Raw genomic sequence first — 25048 nt, forward strand, 5'->3', positions numbered from 1 at the left:
CAGCAGTCATAGCCATTGGCCTTTGACTTGGAACATCCAATTGCCATTCCTCACCAATGGCCTTTGAATTGACAGTTTCATCTGGCAGACAATGACCTTTGAGAGTGCTTTTTTTCTGAGAATTTGCCTCTAACCATTCAAAAGTGACATTTTGCTGTTTTTTAAAATTCTTTATAAAAGAGTTTATGCATATTTATTTACGCCCCCCCCCTTTAAAATGACTTCCTATGTGTTGTTGATTTACAGCTTCTAATACACCTTTTCCCCATTGACAAAAACATGGTGGACAGAATTTGGCCCACTGGTCCACGTGAAACCCAAAGGCCATTTTTGTGGATCCCAGGGCTACCTTCCCAAGTTAAAAACCGCATTTAAAAAAACAGGAGGAAAAATGTTTTTGTTTTTGTTGTGCTTGCTTGTTTTTTTGGAGTAGGGACAGTGTGTGAGTGTATGTGGCCCTTCAAGGTCTTCAGGGAAGTGTAATATGTCCTTTCACATAGCCTTAAAGCCTACACAATTGCCTATCACTGCACTGAAATATGTATGCTTAGGTGTGTGCATGGTTTTCTGTGCCCATTGTTCTCCGAAACTTATTGAAAATGGTGTAAACAGCCATATCTCCAAGGAGAGATCCAGTTCATCTCAGAAAGTGCAAAAGGAAGACATTTTTTCTGGAAATTTGAGCCCAACTAAATTCTTTCTCATTCCTTGTCAACCAAGAAAGCAAAAAGATCAAGGAAATGGTATAGAAGAAGAAAGAAAAGGAGCAAAATTGAACTACAGAGCTTATGCTAATGGACCTGAACCTTATCTCTTTTTGAGTAGACTGGTTGTCTGCAGCTCCAGAAAGATCGATCTGGGTGTCACAAGCAGGAACCAGGGGCTTTACTGCCCATTGCGCACAGCTTCCCTGTGACGGCTAATTATGATCACTGCTTGAGCTTAATTACATTCCCGCCATCCTGGATGACAAAAATCACCCGAGCTGTGAAGTGATAAATTTGCTTTAGAGTCTGCCTACTGTGAAAGCAGCATCTGCACCATCTCATTTTTGGGTATCATCCGTAGATGTGCATATTGTTGGAAAATACCACTTAATGAAACATTCTCCAAATCTAACCACACATCCACTTTCCTCCTATTTTCTATTAGGGAAATGGAGCTTTAGGCAGGATAGGGCTTTCCTCATGCTCGTATCCTCTGTTTATTGTCTCATTGGCTCAGTAACCAATTGTAATGCATGGTTCTCAATGTGTCCATATATCTAAGCAACTACACCACATGTCCATAGAGACTCCCTTTCTCTCTTTATTCATCTCTTCTTCCTCCTTCAGAATGGTGAGTTCCAGTTCTGCAAAGCTGCTTCTCTTCTTGAAGCCATCCTTTCGTTAGGGGTCAGGCAATTTATGTATTGACCTTCCAAATGTACATCTCAATGTAAACTGTTAAAGTCTCTAATTATGAAACTTACACATTGCCTGTTTGCCTTACTTTGCTGGAGTTAGTTTAGGAGGAACACAAGAAATTCAGTTCTTTCTTTAGCAAACTGTGCTGATGAAGATTGATTCTTAATTGAACCTTCATCTTTCTTTCCCTAAAGGGTTGAACACCTCAGGAATCCCTCCCTAATCCAACATGTAGAGGGGAGGATAAAACACACCAATGTGTACATAGGACAGAAAGGCCACGGGCATTAACTACACCATCCCCTGCCATTTTTTTCATTGTACTCTCAACTCGTAGCAGAGCAAAACAGACAAAAAGTCAGAAGGTGAAGCTTTGCCCAGCACTGAATATGTCATGGTGGGGAAAGATGCTCTTAGAAACAAGGAAATACTTAGTTTTCCAGATCTTGCTGAACTTCAGTTTGTATCAGCCCCAGACATCAGAGCAAACAATAACAGGGGACAGGAATTGGACTGCAACAGCATATCTAGAGCTATATGTCCCTTATTCCTTAATTAAGGGAAAAGGTCTTCTAATCAGAATTTAACACTCTGACTGTAGGAAATGAAAATGCTAGCCTAGTATTATCAGATCTGAAAGTATACTTCGTAGTATGTACCTTAGTTTTACTCAAAGATTGGTTCACAATGGAAAAAAAAACCCAAGATGCTATTACAGTTGGAAGGTCATGACCTGAAATTTGTTTGGCATGCATCTCTATGGTAAAACTACATGCAGGATTTGGAAAATATTTAATCAGACAAGCAGTTTTGAGAATTAGGAAATAATACAAAACTAAACTATATCCAAAAACTCAACTTTGAATATCTCCATGAGAAGCATTTTATTGGTTGGAGAAAAGAAAAGAAGAAGGTTTACATATAAAGATCTATTAATATGGGGAAAAAAATCAATATATCTTCAAAACACAAGAACATTTAAAAATAGAAGATACAAACAATTAAAATAAAGATTCTTAGCAAATAATAAAAATAACTTGGAAAAAAAATCAGAATTTGAAAAAACCAAAGCAAACCTCACTACAGTTAATGGCTCTCTGTGCAGTCATGCTGGCCACATAACCTTGGAGGTGTGTATGGACAACACCAGCTCTTTGACTTAGAAACAGAGAGGAGAACCAACCCACAGAGGACATGACTGGACTTAATATCAGGGGAAAACCTTTACCTATTAAACCTCACTTACTAATGAGCTAATAGGAAAAATATATAAACTATGTTAAAAACAGAATTGGAAGTAAAAGACTGTTTTATAAAATGAGTGCAAAATGTAGGACATAACACTGAATTAGAAAGGTGGGAAAAGATGTGGAAATCAGGACCAAAAGGAATTGTATGCTAAGATCTAAAAGAAGAAGAAAAAGACAATTTCCAATAGTATTTGATCCTTGAGAGATTGGCCACATTTTCAAAAATATGAGCAACACATGTAGGATGAGTGATTAAAAAAGTAGGAGCATTTTCCACATGTGGTGGACTCTTTTTTCCCCACTTGTCATGTATGGTTTTTTTAAAAAAAATTATTTGATGCATCCCAACAATTAACAATTTTTTAAAGGAATATTTACTTTTGGAATAATGTATACTGAAATAAGTCCTGTATGGCAAAAACATGTGGTGGATTCACACTAAAACAAAACAGTTTTGGAACCAGATGCAAAAGTCACTGCAGTTTTTTTCAAAGTCTCAATTTAACTAGACAGAGAAATATTTATATTAGGACTACAAAATAAAAGCAATAAACAAAAAAATACAATATTTTGAGTGACAATGCTATATGCTCAAAATTGGAAAAAGAACAACAACAGAAAATTGATTTTTGAAGGTTTTCAAATTGAGAGAAATGGACAAACTTGCAATGGTGATCAGAGAAATAAGTTAAAATAACTTCAAAAAGGACCGGGAACCATATATATATATGGTTCCCGGTCCTTTTTGAAGTTATTTTAACTTATTTCTCTGATTACCATTGCAAGTTTGTGTATATATATATATATATATATATATATATATATATATATATATATATATATACACACACACACACACACACACACACACACACACACACATACACACACACACACACACACAAAATAGGATCAAACTTCACTTGATATATATCTAGACACAACAGACAGCTAGAGGATGGCATAGAGTTGTAACTCTGGAAGACATACACCATATATGTTTAGAGTTAATATGTTTCCTATCCAAGGTACAGAACATCAGTAAAGTATACCAAGGGGAAAGAGAGAGGAAGCAATAATACCATTGTGTTGCATTTTATGTTCACCAAAAAGTGTAATTTCTGTAATACAATTAGGAAAACAAAAAAATTCATCTATAAAAGAAAAATACCATTTCAGCTGTACTACATGAGTTACAAAATTAAGCCATATCTGCATAGTGACGGCAGTTTGATGCCACTTGAAATGTCATTCATTGAATATATGAAACCTTGGCAGCTATAGTTTGGAAAGGCACTAAAATTATCCACTTCTTTATAGCAGTGAATTCTAAGTAAGCCATGTAGCTACAAGTCCATAGGATGGCACAATGACAGTTATAGTGGCATTAAAGTGTGGATGTGATCCAGGTCTGACTCTTTGTCTTATTATATGTAGTTTTCCTCCATCTAGTGTTTTCTAAGTCTGCTTGACTACATCTCCTGTCAACTCCAACATGTCCAATAGCCATTCTGTCTGGGGCAATATGATTTGTGGTTTTAAGTGTGTGGCTGGGGACGAAATAGCTAAGCTTCTCCCCCAGTTGTCCTCCTAATGGGGATCATTACCACACTGAAATTAACAAAAAGCTTGGTGTGATTTGCAGTAACACATCTGGTGCTGGCTAGAGTTATATCCTCAATGGGAGCTCCTTTTCATGGAATCAGGCCATCAGACAGATTCGCTCATTCCATTTGTTCTTGTTTTGCCAAATGGGTGTTGTCCACTCTAGGCAACTGTCCAATTTGGAAAGCAAAGCTTAGAAATGTTAACTTTTGGGACTGTAGCTCCCAAAATCATTATGAGGCTATGCTTGTATCTACAACACTGGCAAGTTTTTCCAGAAAAATCCCACTTGATTTCTTCCATGCCTGACACGGGAGCTAGAAATTCAGTGACAGCAGAGAATAACTGTATGTGTGATTTGGGAGCCAAAACTTGGCCAAAACACAGCACGGGTGGAACGATGTTGGCAGTCACACTTGAGTGAGATGTCCAGATCATTAGCCTTTGCCAACATCCCCAGTGTCTTCATTTTATTTTGCCAGCTACAGAGTTTCTAACAAGGCACTTGAAATGAAAGTAAATTTGGATGGAGGTAGGGGCAAAATCTCATGCAAATTATCCCACCCCCATGTTTATTGTTTGTGGCACAGAATCAGTATCATACTAATGAATGCATAACTCAGAGTTATGCATCCACACCTGATCAGTATTCACAATTCATAAGGAGTCACAGCCATGGCATTATTGCCACAATCATAGAATCATAGAGTTGGAAGAGACCTCATGGGCCATCCAGTCCAACCCCCTGCCAAGAAGCAGGAATATTGCATTCAAAGCACCCATAACTGTCTTCCCAAACCTAGGCATCCAGTTCAATAAAAGAAGGTCTGTTCTACTCACTATCATGACACAGGTGGATAGGTTTCCAAAGACTATTTGTGGTTCATGATTTACCCTGTAAAAACATCACACACAGTGGTTATGTACAAGAAGCACCATTTTCTGCACACACGCACACACACACACAATCTGTTTTCCACATTGAGTGAACTGAGTGAATTCTGTACAGAATTGGTCCTGGACTAGCAACATTTTCATCTGTTAAGAATTCTCCTTGCTGGCGTTTCCTGAACCTCAAGTAAAACTTTCTCCAATTATTATTTTTAATGCTACCATCAGCCTCCGTATCTAGAGATAGTTGTAAAAAAATGTTTGTGAAATGATTTAAAAACAAGGAAAATGCTCAATGTTGCTCCATTTTCCTGAAGGTGGTGACCTTGATTTTCATTCCCTGAATTTTCTGCAATGCGATGGGGTAGTGATGGCAAAATTTCATTTTTGAAGGAAATCAAGCACCACAAGTGAGACTTGCAGGAGAAAAGAACAGACAGCACTTTTCAATAAACAGAGCCAAGAGGTACCAAAGGCTCTGGCACCATCTCACCTTCTCCTCTTGCTTATAAGCAGATAATGGGATTAAGAGGGATTATCCCCTTGTTCTCCCACTGGTTTCTTAAGAGTGGGAAATAGAAATGTGACATGATGATGCATCCAACTCGTTTCCACTTAATTCTTCATAATCCAAATCTGGCAATTTTCCTCCTTGCCCCTTAAAGCTGAAGAAAAAGAGAGAAAGGGGGAGAAGGGGAGAGAGAAGGAGAGAGAAGAGAGCTGGCTTACTGTCATTAATATCTGAATATTAAAAGAGAAGACCTCATTCAGTTTTAGAGTTTCAAGTATGTAGAGATGTCAGCTGAGGTCCCATTATTTTAATTGCAGCCTGATAGGCAGGACCTTTACAGATGAGAGCTGTCTGTAGCAGAACTGTATAGGGAAAGAGCCATACTTCCTGAATGTAGTGCATCCGATAAAGACAGAGGATCTGTACTGGAGATAGAAATGAATTGGAGCCCCAGTTGGGAGAGTGGAATATACTTCCCTTAATATGTCACTGAACTGTCCCTTTCATCAGCTATAGCCAGTATAACAGATAATGAGGCATAATAGGATTTGGTAACAATTGGAAGCCTACTCTACTCCATAACTTCCCTAAAAAGTCAGTCCTAAATGAAATTAACTTGGATGATCTGATGCCACGGTAGACATGTCTGTTGTCAAGAGGCAATCAAAATTTAAAATTTCATGGTTCAGATAACTAGAGCTTGGGAAAGTTGGGGAGAGGAGAGACCATAGCCCCTAGAGATTTTGGAAGCTGCAGTACAAGAAAGTAACTTTGCAAAACTCTACATTATAAACTTAGCATTTTATAATTCTCATCTTGTGGGTCATGCATTGTGATTTTTCTTTGACTTGGATAAAAAGAGGAGCTGGAGAATTATTTGGTTACAGGGAACCTGTGATTTCCATTTCAATAGATAATAAATTCACTCTGAATTCAATACTTTGGATAGTTGTTCTAAAATTCTGACTAAAGCTCAGAAAAGATTCATCATATCTACCGAAAGGGAAGCCTGTACAGCTTGAGTCCACTCAACAATCATGATATGCGCTTATAGCTTCAATAATCCAGTGAAAACTTGACTTTTGTGGGTTTAACTTTCATGGATTTCATTATTCACAAGTTTGCTAACAATGATTAAATTGGATTTTTTTGTGTTTTTAATATGGAAAATGGCACACACACACAAATAGAGAAAGACCAGATAATATAAAGAAAACTGAAAAAAGTATAAGAAGTCATAAATGCACAAAATATGTGTGATGTATTTTTTGTGCTAAATATGGTCAGCAGTATCAAAAGTTTAGGTTTGGGAGGCCTATTCTCGATTTCTCTTTTTTGCAGGAGATCTGTGCCCATAACCAATGCAAATGTTGAGAACCTACTATATTGATTAATAGAATTAATTGACATGTTGGCTGGATGACAATAATGACTTTTGGCATACAATTTATATAAGGGGATGTTTTGTTTGTCCTTGGCTGATCTGTGGAACTCTAGAAGGAATATAAGAATGTACCTCATTTTACATTTAATTTCGTGGAGTCCAGTGTGGGCTTCTGTGATAGCTATTTTTCCAATGGAGAATTGGCATATCTTCTGAGAATGCAAAATCTAAACAGAATTTTGTTTGCTAGAACCGTTTAATCTTAACAGATGCTTCATGGATGTTTTATCAAATGATCCTTTTATCAACACACTTTCTGTTGTTCAGAGAATAACGGTGTTCAGTGAAACTCAATAGATTTGCTTTCTTGCTAACATATGTGGACCTTTCTATTGGATTACCACAAGCATAGTGCTGACCCCTGTGGTTTCTAAAAGGGATGTTTTCTATAAATGCTTTGAACGGAGGTGTTCCTTTTTCCACAGCCAGACATTTTATCCATCAAACTTCAGTGGTGAGACTGGTGAAGAAAGGAAATGATTTCAGTGATAATTACCAATATTTTACACTAGCTACTTAGTTCGTGTAAACTATATATCACTAAGAAGCATCTTGGGTCAGACCATTCTTAGCCCACCTAAGCCAGTTCAATAGTCATTGCCAACAGTCAGATTGGGCATGGGAAGGCCATTTGGCTTCTGATTGGGACATAAGGAGGAGGGTTTCCTCATCCACTCCACCAGCAAATGAAGCTGTTACAAGGACTTGCAATGGAGGTCTTGCTTCTGATTTTCAAAATTTTACTCACAGGCAGGAGAGGGTGGATGTTTGTTACTCTTACACTATGGGCCTTTCCACATAGCCCTATATTTCAGAATATCAAGGCAGAAAATCCCACAATATCTGCTTTGAACTGGGTGATATGAATCCACACTCAGATAATCTGGGATTTTTTTTTGCCTTCATATTCTGTTATATGGGGGTGTGTGGAAAGGCCCTAAGATTATTTCATCTTACTGAATACAGAACAATTATTCTAGGATGAATCTACACTGTAGAACTGATGCAGTTTGATGCCACTTGAACTGCCATGATGGAGCCCCTGGTGACGCAGTGGGTTAAACTCCTGTGCCGGCAGGACTGAAGACTGACAGGTAGCAGGTTCGAATCCAGGGAGAGGCGGATGAGCTCCCTCTATCAGCTCCAGCTCCTCATGCGGGGACATGAGAGAAGCCTCCCACAAGGATGATAAAACATCCAATCATCCGGGCGTCCCCTGGGCAACGTCCTTGCAGACGGCCAATTCTCTCACACCAGAAGTGACTTGCAGTTTCTCAGGTCGCTCCTGACACGACCAAAAAACTGCCATGATGCAATGCTATGGAATCATGTGAGTTGTAATTTTACAATCAATGAAGTCTACTTATGGGTTGACTCAACATTCAACTATTGATTTAGAAGCTTCATACTATGAGGCTAACCAATAGGATTGAAGCCATTGCCAGCCCCCTTTCAAGTTTACATTCTCAAAGATAAAAAAGACTTGAAATTCTTAGTTTGAAACAAGACCTGTAGATTCCCAATCAGAAAGCATGCGAAAACACCTTCTAGCACTAGCATTCAGTAGCTGTGCAGATTGGCAAGGTTCTATCAGACATCAGCCAAGACTCTGAGAAATGTGATCACAGGTGACATTTGCACACTGTCCTGTTGTCCCTAGAGTTTCTTATAAGACTGTTTTATACATTACAATGCAGCATGTGCCCTAGTACTTGGTGCATAGCCCTTTCAATCTGCTAGCAACAGCATTATGGTAACTACAAAGATCTGTAACTGCCAGGTATTTAAAGACAAGTTATGTTTCATTTTTGTATTAGACGGGGTGGGGAACAGTAAGGGTGGGATATACTCTGTCTTTCCAAGGTCTCTTTTCCAGAATCTTGAAATACCTTTGGTTTTTCCTTTCAGACCTGCTCCTGCCCAGCCATATTTTATTATCTTGCTATTAAGGGTGTGGTGGAGGCTCCTTCTTTGGAGGCTCTTAAGCAGAGGCTGGATGACCATCTGTCGGGGGTGCTTTGAGTGCGATTTTCCTACTTCTTGGCAGGGGGTTGGACTGGATGGCCCTCAAGGTCTCTTCCAACTCTATTATTCTATTATTCCAATGGAGTTTAGACAGGACTTTGTTGTTCATTCGTTCAGTCGTCTCCGACTCTTCGTGACCTCATGGACCAGTCCACGCCAGAGCTCCCTGTCAGCCATCACCACCCCCAGCTCCTTCAAGGTCAGTCCAGTCACTTCAAGGATGCCATCCATCCATCCATCCATCTTGCCCTTGGTCAGCCCCTCTTCCTTTTGCCTTCCACTTTCCCCAGCATAATTGTCTTCTCTAGGCTTTGCTGTCTCCTCATGATGTGGCCAAAGTACTTCAACTTTGTCTCTAGTATCCTTCCCTCCAGTGAGCAGTCAGGCTTTATTTCCTGGAGGATGGACTGGTTGGATCTTCTCGCAGTCCAAGGCACTCTCAGAACTTTCCTCCAACACCACAGCTCAAAAGCATCGATCTTCCTTCGCTCAGCCTTCCCTAAGGTCCAGCTCTCACATCCGTAGGTGACTACAGGGAATACCATGGCTTTGACTAGGCGGATCTTTGTTGTCAGTCTGATGTCTCTACTCTTCACTATTTTATCGAGACTGGACATTGCTCTCCTTTCAAGAAGTAAGCGTCTTCTGATTTCCTGGCCACAGTCTGCATCTGCAGTAATCTAGGCAGGACTAGTTGCCACAATATCGCAACCTGATGGTTTCTCTCTTCCCATTTTTTTCAGATCAATGTGTAGCACATTTTGCCTTCAGAATGTGACAGCAACGGTAAGCTGTCCAGAGTAGACTGGGGAAGCACAACTGCAGCTCTTAAGTTAATTTATTTATTTGCTGTACTTATACCCCATCCTTCTTACCCCTGAGGGGGACTCAGGGTGGCTTATAAACTATGGCAATAATTCAATGCCAAATTTAGACAATAACAATATCAGTAAAACACAATATTATAAAACTGTAAAAAATCATATACATATCAGTTAAAATAGCCTTTCAAACAATTAAAACATATCAAACATATCAAAAGTCTAGCACCAATTGAGCTTTGTAAATGTTGAACCAATTGCTTTGCAAACATTGAACCAAGGCCTTATGAAATGCTTCCTCTTCTCAGCTTCTGATTTGAATCAAAATTGCCTCCTATTCATCATGGCTGGTAGATGATTTAGTGCTTCCCATGTTCAACTTCTTACTTTCTTATTGATTTCTGTCCACCATGGCACATGAATTACTGAAAAATTGCCAGCTCTTGGAAAAGTTAGTTTTCTAGCATGCAACTAGTCATGTTTGCAGAATTATGTGACCGATCATCCAAAAATCAACTTGGAAGCGTTCCTCTGTTTGTCATCTTCTGATTCCTGGGTATGAATTAATATTCACTCCATTTCATTATCCCACTTCCAACTTTTCTTTTGTTTATAGTAACAAAGTTCTATTTCACAATAAACCAAAGAAGAGACAGAAAATGATTAAAGAGAATAAAGAATTAATCCTCCTGATGCATGCAATGAGAAAACAAGCAGACTAATTAAGTCCAATTTATCCCCCGGCTGACCACGCTGAACAGGAAACAATAAAAGGGGCAGAAACTGCAGCACTGAACATGCTAATGATTATTTTGGGAAAATTTGTTGTAAGAAACCTGCTTGTGAATACAGAGATATCTTTACCATAGCAAAGGCCAGTGAGGGATAATATAATACTATAGTGTGCCATGTGGAAGCACTGTTTCCATTCTCCTGCACCATTCCCTAGAAGCAATGCTTCACCAGCTGTAAAAAGGTCTTTGTGCAGAAATAACCTTTGTCTCCATCTCCAATTCTTGGGATTAAACCAGTGTCTTCATGACAGGTTCTCTTTTCTAAAAGGAAAGCCAGAGATAAAGTTTTTCTACCCATTCATTTCTCCTGTGTGCTATTGATCATATATGTCTATTACAGTAAATGCTTTGCTCCTCTTGGGCTTGGGGACAAATTGCTGGGCAATAAAAGAAATTATACCAGAATAACCCATTTCAGGTTGGCTTTGTTCTTAAATCATCTAAAAGATTGGTTTTCAGAAAGAAAGGAGACTTTCAAAAGGACCTGTCATGAGAGCAGCAACTCCAAGAAAAGGGAGCAGATGAAACAGGGTGAAATTATTATCTAGTAACAGTGTGCTCTGTGATAAAGGAAACCTGCTGTCCTCCTAGGTAATGCAGCAGCATCTCACCGTGCTGTGTGCCAAACTATTGAACCTATTCGGACAAAAGGAAATGCAGCGTTTCAATTGCAAATGTTATCACTAATAGAGTTCGAAGTCTGCATTGTCGTAACAAACCCAGTTCCCCCTAATCTCACAGGCATGGGACTGGATAGGAAGGATCCTACAGAGGGGTGGGAAGGAATACTCAATGGCACTCTTAAGTAGGACTGTCTGGTGACTTCTACTTCAGGGTAGCAAATCCATTCTGGTTTAACCAGTCCTATTCCACATGTTATGAGGACTACAAGGCCTATCCTGGGTGTCAAACATCATTACCATAGAAGGTTCCGCACCTTTGATAGCTTCCATAAAACCAGGAGTGGCTTCCAAAAAACCCCCCACATCATGGATTTACTGTTGCCAAGCAATGGAGTCACCAGTTCAAGAGAGGACACCATCTTCCCATCTAGCATGTCTTGAGATAACTCATTTAACTTTGATGACCTTTTCCAATCTGGTTTCCTTTGGGTATATTGGACTAAAATCCCAACTCACTCCCTGTGACTGGGATGAAGGGAATTGTAGTCTAGCATATCTAGTGATACTTGGAGATTAGAACTGCCCCTTCCCTCCTGACCTTTAGAAAGTTGGTGAAAAGAAAACCTGGCTCTGGAACCTGACATTTGATGAGTGAGTCAATAGCCCTTGACCACATGGACAGATGGCGATGAATTGTGATTTTATTCTGATGACTTGGCCTTATGTAATTATATGATTGTATTATAATGTGTTTTATATTAGAGTTTTATAGGATGTGATGTTTTAACTATTGTGTATGAACTCTGTTGTAAACCGGCCTGAGTCCCTTGTCGGCGGTGAGAAGACAGGTATATAAAAGTTCCAAATAAATAAAATAAATAAATACTTGCATTGTGGAAGGCTACCAGGGGACTCATGTTAAAAGAGAGGTTGGTCCTGTTGCCTCACTTCACACTCTTCATTCTTTGATTTGCAAACTCTTCCACAGTTCTTAGAGGGAGCAAGAAAGCCCACAACAAGGAGGAAGACCTTCAAGAGTCTGTTGCTGCTTTCTTCTTTAGTGTCCTAGCAGTCTTCTCCAAATTGAGCTTGACACTGCAAATCCCTGAGTGCCATTCTATTCTTAGCTTCAAAAAACAACCATAAAAATCAATACAGCACAAACTGCTCCCTAATGGAGAACAATCAAATCACTGAACTGAAGCCTAGCCAAGGGAGGAAGCGACTGAATGATAGAGATGTATTTGAGATGGAGAATGACTGGAGAGCCAACGGGGAGAGATAGGCTGAGGGGAGACCTGTTGAGGCCAGCAGGGAGAAAATGCACAGCCTTTCTTTTGAGTAGCCATTTCTTGAAGAGATTGGTTAGAAACTGTGGGAGGGATGGGTTATTATAAATAAGGAGTTATTCTTCATATAGTGCTCCTTAGTTGTCCCCCGATGGTGCAATAATCACAGAAAAGATAAAGCAGCTGGGAAACTGGAAGGGGTTCTGTGATAGTAGTGGGAGACCAGAACTGATTGATCTCCTTCATGGATAGCAAATATCTCAGTAAGTGTCTTTTTCCTAGGGCTGTTGTTGTTGTTGTTGTTGTTGCCCATAAGGGATTTTCTTTGACAGTGTATTACTTGCCCAAGGTCATGCAATGGTTTTCTAGGTCCAAACAAGGAATCAAGCTCTACTGTCTCAAGTTACTATTCAGTGCTCAAACCACTCTACCATGTGGTTCTCCAAATGCTGATGGATTGAAACACCTTTCAGCCTTAGCCAGTAGTTATGGATAGTGGAAGTTGTAGTCCAGCAACATCAAAACAGCAATATGTTACCACAGCCTATGGCTCAACCTACACTGCCATATAATCTAGATCAGGGGTCCTCAAACTTTTTAAACAGAGGGCCAGGTCACAGTCTCTCAAGATGTCGGAGGGCCGGATTATAATTTGGAAAAAAAAATGAACGAATTCCTATGCACACTGCACATATCTTATTTGTAGTGCAAAAGCCACTTAAAAACAATACAATAATTAAAATGAAGAACAATTTAAAATATATATAAATTTATTAGTATTTCAATGGGAAGTGTGGGCCTGATTTTGGCTGATGAGATAAGATTGTTGTTGTTGTTGTTGTTGTTGTTGTTGTGTACTTTTGAGTGGTTATAGACTTAGGTAAATGACCTTGGAGGGCCGCATCCGGCCCCCAGGCCTTAGTTTGAGGACCCCTGATCTAGATTATCAAAGCAGATTATCCAGATTATCTGCTTTGAATTGGATTATAGGAGTCTACACTGCCATATCATCTAGTTCAAAGCAGATAATCTGGCTTTTGTATGGCAGTGTAGATGGAGCCTATGAACTAAGTTGTATGCAATTTCAATACGTTTTTGTAGCTGTTATTAGAAACTGGGAGAAGTCATATTGTCAGTTATGGGGCTTATTTGGTACTCTACCAGCATCTTTAGATTGCAAAAACTCTCTCCCACTAATAAAACCTTCATGGTGGAGCAGTGTCTCCTGTAAGCCGAGCAGCATTACACTCAGCCAGTATCTGTGGGGAAAAGAAGTAATATATCACAAAAATTGTATTATTTGACCTCCATCCAAGGAAATTCTCTGTGATGCTGGGTTCTGAAAAACTAGTAGACATAATACTATAGTTGTAATATTTTGTGATGTTCTCATAATGCCATTCTTGCCATAAAGTAGTGTACTTCAGGTAATGCTATTTGTAATGCATTAGTTCTATGAAAGCCACCAGATACCATTATCTGGAATAGATGGTGTTACTTTTTTTAAAAAATAACTTTCCAATTTTTGCAATGTATAGCTGACTCAATTGAATCAGGTGATGTACTTGGAAAGCAGAAGGGTAAGAGCCTAGATGAGATTGACTAGAACAACCTGTACAATTTATGGTACAGCAGGCCCACATATTATGGGAGGGATCCATTCTGGGACCCTCCGTATAATACTTTTTTTTTTTTGCTCAATCTGAAACCATATTTTAATATAAAATGAAAGATGTATTGTCCTTCCAGTTTAAAGATATCATAGAATCACTTTGTAGGTAAAGGTAAAAATTTTCCCCTGACATTAAGTCCAGTCGTGTCCGACTCTGGGGTGTGGTTTTCATTTCTATTTCTAAGCCGAAGAACCAGCGTTGTCCGTAGACACCTCCAAGGTCATGTGGCCAGCATGACTGCATGGAGCGCCGTTATCTTCCCGCCAGAGTGGTACCTATTGATTACTCACATTTGCATGTTTTCGAACTGTTAGGATGACAGAAGCTGGGGCTAACAGCAGAAGCTCACACCACTCCCTGGATTCGAACCTGTGACCTTTCGGTCACCAAGCTCGACAGCTCAGCGGTTTAACCCACTGCACCAGTGGGGGCTCCAGAATCACTTTATAGGGCCTAGAAAATGCCTACAGAAGTCTTTCCCCTAAACCTCCAAAGCAATTTTATGATCAACTTATGGTGGAAGTTCTTCATTGTTCTTATTCCTGTGATCACTTTGACAGCTCCTTTTCTTTGGAAGTCTACAACTGTGTTTCTACATGCTATGTTTTCAAATCACTGCAATGCTAGAAATTTGGAGACTGAAGGATAATCTCAAACTGTGCGGCAGAATTCCTATAGCTACACTTCTGGCCTTTGCACTGTTCATTCAAGACCAAGACCCACCCCTATCTCCAAGCATAGCTCTTGGCAATGCAGTAGCTGTGAGGACTGCAGCTAAACTCAGAGGAAACAAGGAAGGGAGAGCAGCAAATGACATCCTCGCCATCCCTGCTAATCAAAGTGTCCCAGTGCTTCAACCCCTCAAGCCCTGGCTCCACTGCACCACAGGTAATTAACTGATGGGCTTGCCTTTAGTAAACATGTTGAATCCGGCACTGCATGCATTTGGGACACAGAGCTGCTTTTCCATTTTGAGTCGTGCCTGTTTGAAGACAGACAAGACTCTGGAGATTTCGCAGTTTCTGTTCAGTCTGGCACGAAGCAAGCCTGTGTGGGCGTGGATGTCTTGGGCCGGGAATTCCCAACAGTCAATGTCTGGCATATCAAAACCACACACTTCCATTGCTGTTGCTGTTGTTATAGTTATTGTGGGTCCTTTCCTGTCTCTCTCTCATACTCCTCTGTCAGTTATGCTTTGTTGCTTTCTTTTCAAAACAAAAATATTAGGTTGCTTTTGGGGAAGGTAATTTTTTCTGGTTGATTACTGCAAACAAGAGATGGAGAGAGGAAAGAAAGGGAATGTAGGAGGGAGTTTCTTTTACCTGCAGTGTGAATATTATTTTTCTTGACAAGTTAACGTCTGAGAGACAGATCAGGCATATTTCATGAAGGAGCTAAATTATGAACCTATCTCTCTCTAAATTCCCCCTCTGCTTTTTTTAACCTTATTAAATTATCCAGTGTTTTGCATACAATATGTTTCTGGTAATGGCTGCTATTTGCTCCCATCCACACTCTGCAATTTGAAGAAGCACTCCAAGGGGCTAAAGCTATTTTGAAGGTTTGAATGGCTCTTATAAAGCTTGGACTAGAGTTACAAGCTGGGTAGATGCGGGGAATGCCGTGGATGTAGCGTACCTGGATTTCAGTAAGGCTTTCAACAAGGTCCCTCATGACCTTCTGGCAAGGAAACTAGTCCAATGTGGGCTAGGCAAAACTACGGTGAGGTGGATCTGTAATTGGTTAAGTGGACGAACCCAGAGAGTGCTCACTAATGCTTCCTCTTCATCTTGGAAAGAAGTGACGAGTGGAGTGCCGCAGGGTTCCGTCCTGGGCCCGGTCCTGTTCAACATCTTTATTAATGACTTAGATGACTTAGATGAAGGGCTAGAAGGCAGGATCATCAAGTTTGCAGATAACACCAAATTGGGAGGGATAGCCAATAGTCCAGAGGACAGGAGCAGGATTCAAAACGATCTTGACAGATTAAAGAGATGGGCCAAAACTAACAAAATGAAGTTCAACAGTGACAAATGCAAGATACTCCACTTTGGCAGGAAAAACAAAATGCAAAGATACAGAATGGGGGAGGATGAGGCCTGGCTCGAGAGCAGTACGTGTGAAAAAGATCTCGGAGTCCTCGTGGACAACAAGTTAAACATGAGCCAACAATGTGATGTGGCGGCAAAAAAAAGCCAATGGGATTTTGGCCTGCATCAATAGGAGCATAGTGTCTAGATCTAGGGAAGTCATGCTACCCCTCTATTCTGTTTTGGTTAGACCACATCTGGAATATTGTGTCCAATTCTGGGCACCACAATTCAAGAGAGATATTGACAAGCTGGAATGTGTCCAGAGGAGAGCGACTAAAATGATAAAAGGTCTGGAGAACAAGCCCTATGAGGAGCAGCTTAAGGAGCTGGGCATGTTTAGCCTGAAGAAGAGAAGGCTGAGAGGGGATATGATAGCCATGTATAAATATGTGAGAGGAAGCCACAGGGAGGAGGGAGCAAGCTTGTTTTCTGCTTCCCTGGAGACTAGGACGCGGAACAATGGCTTCAAACTACAAGAGAGGAGATTCCATCTGAACATGAGGAAGAACTTCCTGACTGTGAGAGCCATTCAGCAGTGGAACTCTCTGTGGTGGAGGCTCCTTCTTTGGAAGCTTTTAAACAGAGGCTGGATGGCCATCTGTCAGGGGTGATTTGAATGCAATATTCCTGATTCCCATGGTGAGAGGAATGACAGTCTATGTCTTCCTGTGCAACTGGGAGAAGTTGATTATAGAATCATAGCCATATAGTTGTAGGTGGGTCTCCTTTGACTCCTGAAAATCAATATTTTTTAGACCCAGCCCATCAGTGTTTTTTTTAATCTTTACTTTTTATTCATTTAGCATGCTTTAATACCAAAAGCATACAGCCATGTTCCTGATCTGTCGTCCACCCAGGCATTTTATCTGTTGTAACAGGGCATGGAAAATCTCCACTTGCTCCCTTGGAAGCTCTGAGACAATGTTTGTTAATATATCTTTCATTAAGGACAAGCTGCAAGTTGCTCCTAGTGTTGATCCAGTTTTTGAGAAAATCACAGTGTTCAGATCAAAAATCCTAGTCTGGGTGAAAAGCTTCTTTAAAAGCCAATTCAGTTCCAACAATGGTATTTCCAACTACAAGAGGTGCTTTGGGGAATTTGGATTTGAGCTCTAGCAGTTCCTTCAGACCTGATGGAGAAATCCATGTCATCCTTTCTCCATGGAAACTGAGAGTTATTTTTTGCTGGCCAGTAGCCATTAACACAAGTTCAGGTGGAAAAAATTGCTTCTGGATTGGGTCCTGTGGCTGGAACTCTTCTGCTGCAAACAGCTTCTGGGAAATTTCATGTTGTTTGCAGAGAGCGAATGTTTCTTCTATATCCATGCAACAATTCCCCTTCTCTTTTATTTTACAACAGCTGACATATTTTATTTTACAGAAAGTCCTGCATCCTTCAGTGATTGGACTGTAACCAGCACAATGGCAGAGATTGCCCACCAATGCCTCATATATCATCAGTGTAATCTTATGCTACATTGTCCAGAAAAACAACCCATAAGAAAAAACAACCTATGATCTGTGCTATTAGAAAAATTCAGAGGTATGTTTCTTCCTGGTGTTTATCCACACTCCAGAATTAGATATAGTTTGATTTCATGTTAATTGTCATGGTGCAGTCTGGTCAGTTACACTGAATTATCTGGTGGAAGCTCTCATCTCCTCCTCTGAAAATTGAAAAGAGTTCCTTAACAGAGAATTCCCAGTCAGTACCAAACTACAAATCCCAGAATTCCACAGGATGAGGCCATGTCAGCTAAAGTGAGATCAAAGTTCTATGATTCTATAACATGATAAACCCCTGAACTGGGACACATTTGTGGGTAGAGGGTGAGATGGCTGCATTTTCCAAAGAGGATATAGAAAAGAAAAGACACTTCATGAAGAAAATTAGCATTAATTTTGCCCAACTTTCTCCAAAATGCAATTTTTCTATGTACAGAAATATCCACCTGCCCTCCTGCATCTACTGACTTTGATGTCAACTGGTGGAGAAATCTGCTCTGTGTCTGAACTTCAGAGAAACTTTCTAAGAAGCCAAGCACTTTTCTAGAGTACTTTTAGCCCTTGAATAGCACCTTTAAAGTTAAAAGTACAATGAGCCCTCCACATTTGCTAGAGTCAGGGGCACAGGAAACCTCTAGAAGTGTAATAATCATGAATAAAATACTACTTTCTTTAACTGGAGAGGACTTCTTTAAGTATCTCTACATTTTCCTAGTGACATTAGTCACCTTCTTCCAAAAGTTGAGCACAGAGTCACATTGGAGATGTCTTTTCTCTACATCCTTCAGTCAACTTGTGGTAGAGTTGTGCTGGAGAACCTAAAATTGTTAGACAGAATGTATTATTCAAATCCATAAATAATCAGATCTACAAATATGGAGAGTCAGCTGTTAAACAGACATTGGTTTTTCACTACTTAATTGAAATCAGAACAACCAGCATCACCCATGGAAGCATTAATTCTTACACCAATGCTTACACTCTTCTGATATCAGCTTCAGGGAATACATCAAATAAATCTAAAGATAATACTGTCTGCATGATTACAATAATATTTACAAAAAGACTACCATCTTCAGAGCATAGCATTCTTCTCCCACTCCATGGATTTATAGTCTTCCTTCTGAGCTTCATTTGTCCATCAGTCCAAAATAGGCCATGTGTGCATACCTTCGAGCTGCGTGTTGTCTTATGGTGATCCCATGAATGTTGTGGTTTTCAAAGGTAAGGAATACATAGAGGTGGTTTTGTCTGCTCTTCCTCTGATACGCTTAACCCTCCAGTACCCTCAAATGGTGTGCCTGGGGATAGTGTGAACTAGCTTTTACCTCTAAAAAGCTCTTAGTTTTTTCAATCCCCATTGGAAATGACAAATAAGGCCTTATTCAACATTGAGAAGGAGGACAAATGAAGAGCAAAGTGTTTCCCATAATACTTTGTATACCATCAGAACAATTGTCTACTGTAATAAGGACTACTTAAAATACTACAACTGGAGATTCTATGGAGACAATGAGTACTTCATAGATGAAAAGCATGTGGTTTACCACTGAACTTAAATCTCTCTCATCTCTGGGTCAATGAGAAGCAGATGTACAAATGAGGAAGAGATAACATTGCTGAGTCAAAACTGCAGCACCAAGTGTTCAGACTGTCTGCATAGCAGCCTCCCATCTGTTCAGCCTAGAAACTTGCAAATAAACTGATTTTTTTTAAAAAAAAGATTTTGCTGACCTTCGTTGGGCAAACATTTGGAGGAGGTAAGATTTAAAAAGCCTAAAATGTTTCCAACAAAACAAGTGAAAGTGTATTCTCCCAATTTATTTCTCTCCATCTACTATCACTTTCAGCACTTTCTTCTCTTTAAAGAAATACACATGCAGAGATATGTTTGGTTCTAAGTTTGTGCAAATTTTTGGTGAGTTTGTTGGGATTTTGTACTGGGTAGTTAGTAACTGATTTTGTGTATTTTATGTTGGTGCTCTTTTCTTACTGTTTTATTCTGTTTATGTGTTTTTATGTAGATTGTAAGTGCAGAGTTTTCTTTTATATTCTAAATAATAAATACATTATTACTAGGGTTGTGCAATCCCAGTAAACCTTGACCCGTTTTGTGTCCCAGCTTTCAGTGGGGGCCCTGATCCATTTTTTTGGAGCCTCCTGAAATTGGGAGGGCAGATATCTGTTTTTGCTCAGTGGTGCCGAAAGATCCATTTTCTATCAGCCCATCATGGGGGGGGGGGGGGCTTCCTAGGCCCCCTCTTCCCATCATAGACATTTAAGCTGTTTTTAGAGGAGAAGTGCTCAGCTGCAGGGAGGTGCACATGCTTTCTGAGCCTGCATGCCACACTTGCACTCTCCAAGGCAAGGAGGCCACAGGCAAGATATGTTGCAGGCAAATATGTGCTCTTTCTGGGCCTGCACACCACATACCCTCTCTCCAAGACAAGGAGGCAAGTTCTGTTTCTTACTCTAGAGGAGGTGCTCTGCTGCAGTCAGGCACGTGCTTTCTGGGCCTGCACACTGCACATGCACTCTTTCCTTTTTTAAAAATGTTTTTATTAAAGTTTTAGCAGTGATACATAAAAAAGAGAAAAAGAAATAAAAAAGAAAAAAGCCTGTTGGGAGTATTGGTGGGGTGGGGAGGGAGGAAAGGATAGGATAGGGTTAGGGTTAGGGTTGAGGTTAGGAAGGGAATTGAAGGAGAAGAGGAAGGAAAAAGAGAGAAAAAGGCAGGGGAAGGTGGTGAGAAGATGTTTGTGGTTTTCTTGCACTCTCCCATCAGTCAGGGGGTGTTTTTCTTTTTCAGTCTTACTGTTGTTAGTGCTATTGTGGATCACGTAGCCTTCCCGATTATCTCACTGATAAAGTTTTTGACAACAGTCTGTCTTTTCTTGCGTCTTCAGTTGCTTGTTTCTTAGATATTGGGTGAGACAGTCCATATTCATAATCTCTATAATTTTGATTATCCAATCCTCTAAGTCTTTTCCTGTCCAGTTTTTTGCATATATATAATTCTCGCAGCTGTGATCAAGTAATTGAATAATTTTTCTTTATTTTTTTCCATAGCAAAATCAACAATTCCTAAAAGGAAATACTCAGGCTTCAGCTCTATGGTTAGACCCATAATTTTTTTGCATGCACTCTTTGCACAGCAAGGAGGGTGCTCATAAAAAGCAGGCGAGGAACCAGGGTTGGCTCCTACTTGCTTGTGTGTCAAGCTGAGTTTCCTACTGGGAAGGGGTTTCCTGTTACGTGCTCCCAAAGTACTGAAACTGAATTAAACAGAGGAATAGGACTCTGTGCACAACCCTAATTATTACTATGTTCTGGAAAAAACAAAGACCACAGAGCCAGTGTGATATCTTAATACCACATGGGCAATCAGATATATCAGCACAACAAACATACAAAGAAATCCAAATCAAAATTGGGCTGTCATTCTGGCACATATTTTTCATGCGCTCTCCTGTCTCAGCAGAACCACCAAATATATTCAGGCCCTGGACTGCTAGATCATTGCATATTTTTGCAGTTCTCACTCCTCCTTCCATTGACGCTGCATAGAATGGGTGCATCATGGTAAAATATCCGAATCCAAATAAATTGATGTTTGGTAGGTAAGAGTAAAGGTTTTCCCCTGACATTAAGTCCAGTAGTGTTTGACTCTGGGGTGTGGTGCTCATCTCCATTTCTAAGCCGAAGAGCCGGTGTTGTCTGTAGGTCATGTGGCCGGCATGACTGCACGGAGTGCTGTTACCTTCCCACCGGAGCGGTACCTATTGATCTACTCACATTTGCATGTTTTCAAACTGCTAGGTTGGCAGAAGCTGGGGCTTACAGCGGAAGCTCACATCGCTCCCCAAATTCAAACCTGTGACCTTTCGGTCAACAAGCTCAGCAGCTCAGCGCTTTAACCCACTGTGTTACTAGGGCTCCTTGATGTTTGGTAGGGAGGGTCTATATATGTCTATGGGTTTGTGTGTTTTCTGGGGGAAGCTAGATCCTAGCTAGATGATGAATGCTACCAATGATGTTTAGCCCTAGTATCTGTAATGGAAAACACACAATTTATGCAACAGCTCTTTGAAAATGCTCTTTTCTTTGTCCATTGCCTACACACCTAAAGTAAAAGGAGCATACTTTACTTAGCCTTAGTGGAACTGGGATGATGAAGTGTAAGGTGTCAAAAGCACATCCAAATCATGGAAGGCACTGACTGAGAAATGAAGCAATCGCTGCCAATGGCAGGCAACACACAGGGGCAGCCTTCTCCATTTGCCTAATGGAGGATATTGCCTGCCGTGCTGATCTGGAGAGACTGTTTCCTTCAAAAGTGGCTGTCAGTCAAAGGAAGTTAAGCACCAGAGGTCCAAGCCAGAAGTAACAGGGGCGGGGGCAGGCGAAAGGAGCTGCTAATGGTCACTGAGCTTAATCAGTTCCAATTGCTTTGAGATTCTCAGGCTATAATTCTACTGGCGGCAAGGTCTATCCAAGGATTGGTAAGACGCTTGGCTGTGCATCACGGAGCACAAATTGCTATCTCAAGGACTGTAATCACGGAGGCTGGATAATAAAAGCTGAAAGAATCAGACAGTAGACTGAGAATAGCTGATGGGGACATAGAGAATCAAAGGCTGTGTATAGGAGTCCCTGACCTAGAGGTCTTTCCATCTAAATCCAGGATTTCTAGAAGTTCAAGGCAGATGATCAGTTTCTTAATGGTAGGGATGACTCCTTGCAAGTTAGCCTGAAAACATCCCTTCTGACCCGAAGGCTTTGCTTTCACAGCTGTCTGGCAAGCTGGCTGCACTTGTACTTTAGTAAGAGCAGAAGACAATCAGCATATGCTCAGAGCTGATTCCAAATTTATTGAAATTTGACATGCTCCAGAGCAGAGCTTTGGCACGCAAAGTGGACAGGGCTAGTGGTTGGCAAAGTTCAACTGCTGCTGCTGTGTTTAAAAATAAGAACTTGACAAAATTTTCAAATTTGTTGTAGGTTTTTCCGGGCAGTGATTCCGGCCATGAAAGCCTTCGACAATACATTTTCAAATTTGTTCAAAAAAGCTTCTCAAAAGTTAGACCCTAGTCGAGATCTGCATGTTGAACTCTTAATACTACACTCCAGGCCTGGGTAACAACGGAAAATTTTGTTTCTAAAATCGATTCGTTTTTTGGGGGGTTTTGTGTTTCGTTATTTAAAATAATTACAAAATTTTCCTTTTAAAAAGTTCGATATTTACGAAATTTCGTAAATGTGAAAAAAATTACAAAACATTAACGAATCGATTTCCGAAACAATAACGAATCGATTCGTTAATGGCGGACGCGACCGCGAAATACGCTAAAAAACCTCCAAAAACTTCTGAAGCTTCCCTCTCCCTCTGTTGTTGACTGTTGGTGTGATATTATAATTTTTTTTCACTAATTAAACAAAAAACAACCATAAAACTTGCCCCAGACATGCGGAAATAATAACGAAACGACCTCAAAACAATAACGAAACGAATACAATAACGAAATACGAAGCATTTACAAAACTATTTAAAAATTCGTTTTTTAAAAAAATGGTTCGTTATCGTTTTGTAATTAAAAAAATTAACGAATTATTAACGAATTATGAATTAACAAAACGAAACCGCCCAGCCTTACTACACTCGATGATGTAGAAGTCTGACTTTGAGTTGGCTTAGGCATCCCCGACACAGCAAAGATTTAGGTTGGCTTTTTTTTTGGGGGGGGGGGGGGGAGGGTCTCAGCTCATTTGAAGTAGATTATTTATCCATTTTCCTTTCTAAGTTAGTAAGTTAATTTATTTTCTTTGGAAGAAATCGAACCAAAAATTAAACTCTTTTTAATTGCTGAGTATTTCACTGGGAGAATTAAACACATGCTTAAATCACTCACATCGATATACATGACAATTAAAAGAGCAGAGGTTGGGCTAGATCAGGTTGAATATTTCAAATTTCCCCTCTTTAGGGCCGTTTCGTCCACCCCTCTCTGCTTTTCTTTCTTCAACTAGAGTGATTGAGAATTGAATGAGCTAGGATCTAGGAAATTCAAATCTCACCTTGGTCATTAATCTGCCAAGTGATTTTTTTGGGTCCATATTGTCACAGTTATATTCTCATGGCTTCTGCAATATGAAAATAATAAAATACTGGCCTGTCTTACAAGGCTATTGTAAAGATTTATTGTGATGATATATGTAGATTGTTTTGTAAAGCAGCGATATAAATTATAATGATTATTAACCACCTTGAAACTAGGAAAGAAGAAGAAAGGTTGTGAAATCAAAACTTTTGGAAAAGGGGAAAAAAGTAGAAAATAAAATGTATCTCAAACTGTGTTGGTGCTCTCCAATGTACCTTCTGACTGCAGGAACACTGAAGGGATTGCATCCCATAACTGGATCCCCAGCAGCTTTGAATTTGGTCAGACCACTCTCAGGCTGTAAGGTAGGTTTAGGAGGGCGATGTTTGATGTTTACAACTGTCAATGTGAGCCCCCAGCAGTTATGAGATCATAAGTCCAGTTTACCATCTTGGGATGGCTGAATGGGCTACTAACCATTATGAATAAATGATATGACATTGACTGAGGTTCTACATCATGTCAGCATAGTATAAACCTCCACTGATGGAAGTATGCCTTGCTCGCATGATGTAATCCCTGCATTAACTAACAATATAGCGCAGCATATGGGAATCAGTGTGCAGTGCTGTCATCACATTGTGCAATGCACACAACGTAATGCTCAAAGTCCATTTTATATCTGAACTTCTGAAGAAGATGCCAGGATTTTATTTTTGAAAGCTGTACCTCAATTCAGTTCCTTTTGATTCTTTTGAAATTCCAGAGATATTTCTGCTGTGAGGAAGAATGTTCAAGTTCACCTCAACCTTTTGCTTGAAGCAAATGGCAGGAATGACATAGAGGAATTTGAATGACTGGGGCTGAGTCATTTTGCTAGAATGACTAGAAACTGCCACGTCTTCTCCCATTCTCCTCTAAACCGATTCTTCTCTTGGAATATCCACAAAGGAGAGCCCCCATGGTTAATATTGAATACATCTATAATTAATTATATAATTAGCATTCCACTTTTCTCC

Source organism: Anolis sagrei, chromosome 2 (assembly GCF_037176765.1).
Source record: "Anolis sagrei isolate rAnoSag1 chromosome 2, rAnoSag1.mat, whole genome shotgun sequence".
NCBI lineage: Eukaryota > Metazoa > Chordata > Lepidosauria > Squamata > Dactyloidae > Anolis > Anolis sagrei.